A 5,646-nucleotide genomic window follows, 5' to 3' on the forward strand; every position below is an offset into this window, starting at 1 on the left:
AGGTGGCTCTGACCCTGCTCTAAGTCCCACTGAATCCTACAGTGTGATTTCCATGCTATTCCGCCAACAGAGGAACTTTGTGCTCCTGCCCTTCCGATCTTGGCTCACGTGTGTGATGGAAATGAGCATGTATGGCATCGGAGAAAAGACCACCAAAGAGGAGGTGGTTCCTAGGTAGCCACTCATCAGCTTTGGAAGTCAAGACCATGGTCTACCCAGGTGGCTTCTGGAGAGGCTGTGGGGCAGGAACTGAGTCAGTAAGCTCCCAGGCAGCACTAGCTCACCAGCTATAGGTCCTGCTAATCCTGAAAATGAGCCCCTTGGTTTCCACTGTGGCTGCCTCTGCTGACACCAGGCCAGCAAAGATGGTGTCTCCACTGGCCAGGATTCACTCTCAGATTCATGAGCTAAAGAAATGATATACTTTAAAAGCCACTTAATTTCACAGTGGCTAGCTTATTTATGTAGGCAGATAAGTGGAGCAGATGTACAGTATTGTAGCTGGTACTTCTTAGTAGTTGATGGAAGTTAGTAGTGATTAATATTATAAATATCATTTTTATGGATTCAGCAGTACTCTTTTCTACTGTCCGTAATTAAAGATATTTGTGAACAGGCATGAAGGGATCAGCAGATAGAAATGTGTCTGGAGATTTTTCTGAGTGGTTCAGTGCCCATGGATTTGTAATAATAAGGGCTTGGTGTCCCCATCTAAACCACTCTGTGCCTTTAGATGAGTCAGTGTACAAACCATCCACACATGGTGTTCCCCTCCCTGGTCTAAGCTGCTTGAGAAATGAGGCAGCTGCTTATTCACCTTGGGGTAGAAGAGCCTAGGCAAAGCACTCCCTCTCAGAGGGAACTAGGGAAGCTTGGATGAATTGTGGGTCTAGTTAGTCTCCCAGGATTATCAAAGGGGAACCCCCCACACATCTAAGATGATGGTCAAGACAGCACAGATGACATCAAGGGGGTTCTGAGGACAAAGATGGTCTCCAGTCACCGTCCTCTCCTCTGAACAACTCAACACATCTAGCCAGTGTGTGTGTGTGTGTGTGTGTGTGTGTGTGTGTGTGTGTGTGTGAGAGAGAGAGAGAGAGAAAGAGAGAGAGAGAGAGAGAGAGAGAGAGAGAGAGAGAGAGAGAGAGAGAGGAGGGGATGAACTTGCCTGTACACAAATGTGTGGAGGTTAGCAGTTGACATTGGCTATCTTTCTCAATCACTCTCATTTATTTATTTACTTATTTATTTATTTATTTATTTATTTATTCATTCATTCATTTACTTACTTATTTATTTATTCATTCATTCATCCATTTACTTACTTATTTATTTATTTATCTATTCATTCATTCATTCATTCATTTACTTACTTACTTATCTATCTATCTATCTGTCTGTCTATTATTTATTTATTTATTTATATTCTGGCTTGGCTGAAACTCACCTGACACTCTCTATGTAGACCCGGCTCTCCTCAAACTTACTGAAATCCACCTGCTTCTGCCTCCTGAGTGCTGGAATTAAACATGTGTGGGCTGCCTTAACTGTCCCTTTTAAAGATAAGGTCTCTCCTTGAGCCCAGAGCACGCCATTCTGGCTTGACTGCCTGGACAGAGTGCCTGGAGTCTGCCTGTCTCCACTCGCCGGGGTTATAAGCGCAGCCTGCACGGGTTGCTAAGGACCCCCACACGTGTGCAGCAAGCTCTCTCCCCACTGAGCCTTCTCCCCAGTCACCAGGCTTCCTTTGCAAGAGCCTCTGATAAGTGTGTTGGCAGGCATTTTGTCTTTTCCTGGGCTGGCTACGCAGACTCGACTTTCTCCGTTTCCCTTTGCCAGATTTCCCCTGCTTTTCTGTCTTCACACACTCTGGGTAGGAAGACTAAATCTAAACTTCAGTTAGAGCTCAGCCAAGCCTGTGTGAAACAAAAAGAATGACCCTTGGTCTGCATATTCCATGCTTCCCCCCCCCCCAGAGTTCCTAAAAGCCTTTCCTTCCCATACTGAGTTTCTGACTTCCTTGAGCTTCTGAGACTCGATTTTGCTCTTTACACACCCTTGTATCTGTATTCTTTGTAAATTTTAATCCTTCCCATTGCTATGCAGCCTGTTTCTTGCTTACAAGAATGTCCTTTCTGCCTATCTTCCAGGGCCCCTTTTCATGTCATCATTCTCGGTCCCTTACACCCCAGGAACACTGGCCTTTGTTTATGTTGTTAGTCAGCTAGCTCATTTCTCGATTCCTTCTAGTGATCCATGGGCCTGGCACAGGGTATCTGTTGCAAACATCCACCTCACTCCCTATCAGTTTGTTCGCTTTGGCTTCCTCTCTAGGTGCATATGCTTAGACACCTTGGCTGAGGAAGCACACTCCTTCACTGTGGGCAGGAGGGCTGGAGGTGGGAAAGTGTGGAACAGAATGTGTGTGTGGGGGAAGGGTCAGCTTACTAGAGTCAGCTGTCAGCCAAGGAAGGTGGTGGCTTGTGGGTCAGCGTTTTCCCCTCCTTGACTTCCAGATGGAGAGATGGTCCGATGAATATTCCACATCATATCTATGAGTCCCTAGCAGGATTGAGCCCCGTCATCCAGAATGCTACCTGCTTGCTGGCCTGCTCTTTCTCCCACTCCAATACCTCCCAAATAGCTATTTGCCCTCAGACCCTTGCTGAGATCTCAGCCAAAGGTGTTTATTATGAGTCTATGGCTGTTATTGACAGAGGGTGGCATTGTGAAGCAAGATGTCTTCATAAGACACCTCATATGAAGTGTCTGGTGAGTCACCAGCATGTGCTACACACACACACACACACACACACACACACACACACACACACACACACACACACACATTAATTCGTCCACTTGGCTAATACCAAACGCATACTCTGAGCCCTAGATAGGGATTGCAGCACCATTACCTGTTGGTCACCGTTCACATTACTCTGACAAAATACCAGACTGGGAGAAAAAACAGCCTTAAAGCAGGAAGGGTTTCTTCTGTCCACCATTTTAGAGGGTCCGCTCCACCATGACAGAAAAGCACAGAGGAGCAGCACTTCCTCTGGCAGATAGGAAGGAGAGAGAAAGATGAATGCCTGGGCTCCACTGTGCTCCCCACCTTCCTCTGTCTGGGTCTCAGTCTGTGACATGATGCCACCCCCATCCAGGAGTGGTCTTTCCCCTTACTTCACTCTCTCTGGAAATGCTCTGATGAGCATTTCCTCACTCAGGTACCTCACAGTCTCCTAGGTGATTGCAAATCTAGCCAAGTTGGTAACCCAGATCAACCTTTAGAGATTACAGAATCAGCTGCAGAACTAAGCTAGAGTCACCACAGGGCAGGCAGGCAGGATGCCCCAAATGCTGTCTACTCCATTCCCCTTCAACTTTTGTAGCTGGAGTTTTCTCCAGTCCTGCCTGGCCCAGGGTCAGGACAAATCTCTCTCACCTGCCAGTCCCGAAGCCGCTCAGATCCAACCGAGTAAACACACAGAGACTTATATTGCTTACAAACTATATGGCCATGGCAGGCTTCTTATTATCTAGTTCTTTTATCTTAAATTAACCCATTTCTATTAATCTATACTTTGCCACATGGCTCATGGCTTACTGGTATCTTAACATCTTCCCATGGCTGTGACTGGCAGCGTCTCTCTGCCTCAGCCTTCCACTTCCCAGAATTCTCTTCTCTGCTTGTCCTGCCTATACTTCCTGCCTGGCTACTGGCCAATCAGATTTATTTATTTATACAGAGCGATATCCACAGCATTACCTTCATTAGAAGATAATCGATCCATTTATTTTCAACCTTCTTCATTTGGCCTCCATGTCTTTTCCCATTCTTTTTAGATTCACTTTTTTTTTTATTTTATGTGTATAGATATTTTGCTTGCATATATGTCTGTGCACCACATGCATGTAGTGTCCAGAGAAGCCAGCCGAGGGCATTGGATCCCTTGGAACTAGAGTAACAGATGGTTGTGAGTTACCCATGTGGGTGCTGGGTCCCAAACCTGGGACCTCAGCAAAAGCAGCTAGTGCTCTCAGCCACTGAGTCCCTCATCCCCTTTTTAACATCTGATTGTTCTACTCCCTTAGCCTTCACTGGGCTCCTCAGGAAGACTCACCTTGTGTTATCACCACCCTCCTCCCACCTTTTAACTCCCCTTCCTCTGCTTTGACGTGGACTATTCCATGAATCTGCCTCAGACTGAATTATGCTGTTGTCACCAACCAACTGGCTGGGTGTTCCTTTACTCTACTTGTGTGGAAATCCTGGAAGGAAAGTGTTGAAGGAGATTTGTTGGCTCTGAAATGGCCAATTGAATCAGACCTTAGTTTGAAGGGTGGAGTCCACTCTAAGCTGGCCAGAGTGGATCATAGTGGTTTTTTTTTTTTTTTTTTTTTTTTTTTTTTTTTTTTTTTTTGCTAACTAAGAGGAAGTTAGAGGGACACACAGAAGAGGAAGAAGGAAGGGCCGGTAGAGACACCTGGTCTTCTTCAACCAGGGAAAGTGGAGAAGAGGGTGGGTGATTGTCTCTCCATTTTTCATGGATCTCTCAGGTTTATTCCCCTAATGTTTAACTCTCAAGTTTTATTTTTTAATAAAGCACTAAAAGAAGTTGCAATATCTGCTGTCCAATGCATGACCTTAGATCTTGTCTAGACAGTGAAGCCGCCACAGCTGTTCCTGCCACCCCCCCCCTCCCCCTCTCAGCCAGCTTTGTCATTCAGGTCATCCTGTGCACTAATACACCATGCCCCTCAGCCCTGCTGCTGTATGAGCAGGTGTCTCAGCCAGGCCATGCACTGCCAGTGGCAGGTGACTTGGTCCTCTCTACCCTGCATCCTGTGCTCTTCTGCTTGTAGTAGGTGGCTTGGTTCTCTCCCATGCTGCATCTCAGACATATAGGTTTCTCCTTTGGCTCACCCGCTCTCTGCATGGCGTGTGAGCAGCCACAGTGGCCCCGGCCCATTCGTGCAATTAGCACGGTTCATGACACCCCACCATGCCTGCCCGCCTTGCTGGCACAGTCAAATATCAGGCACAGTTGAATATTGTCACTGCAGCTGATTACCCCCACAGAGCTCCACCTATGTGACCAATGTCTGCAGATTTAGTGAGACACCTGGAAATTCTTTTTTCCCCCCAAGACAGGGTTTCTCTGTGTAGTTTTGGTGCCTGTCCTGGATCCCGCTCTGTAGACCAGGCTGGCCTCGAACTCACAGAGATCCACCTGGCTCTGCCTCCTGAGTGGTGGGATTAAAGGCATGTGCCACCACCGCCCGGCTCCTGGAAATTCTTAAAGGGGAATTAGGTTTAAAAAAAAGGAGTGGGGAGAATCTTTCCCATATTAAGAATCAGAAATACCTCAATGCAGGGAGTTACTTGCAAATGGAAAAAATAAATGAAGGGATAAACCACTTAGCTGGGATCAACATAATACCGATTTTAATTACTATCAGCTTGGTATTCATATTTTATCCTTAAAAATGGTCTGATAATTGTGACAAATATGAAAATTGGACTGATAAGATACAAACCTTAGAAAGATTTGCTATTGATAAGATGTAAGTTGTAGAAAGACTTACTACTGATAAGATACAAGCCTTCGAAAGACCTCTTCAGACACAGTCAGAGGAATT

This window comes from Peromyscus maniculatus, chromosome 4 (assembly GCF_049852395.1).
Source record: "Peromyscus maniculatus bairdii isolate BWxNUB_F1_BW_parent chromosome 4, HU_Pman_BW_mat_3.1, whole genome shotgun sequence".
Lineage (NCBI taxonomy): Eukaryota > Metazoa > Chordata > Mammalia > Rodentia > Cricetidae > Peromyscus > Peromyscus maniculatus.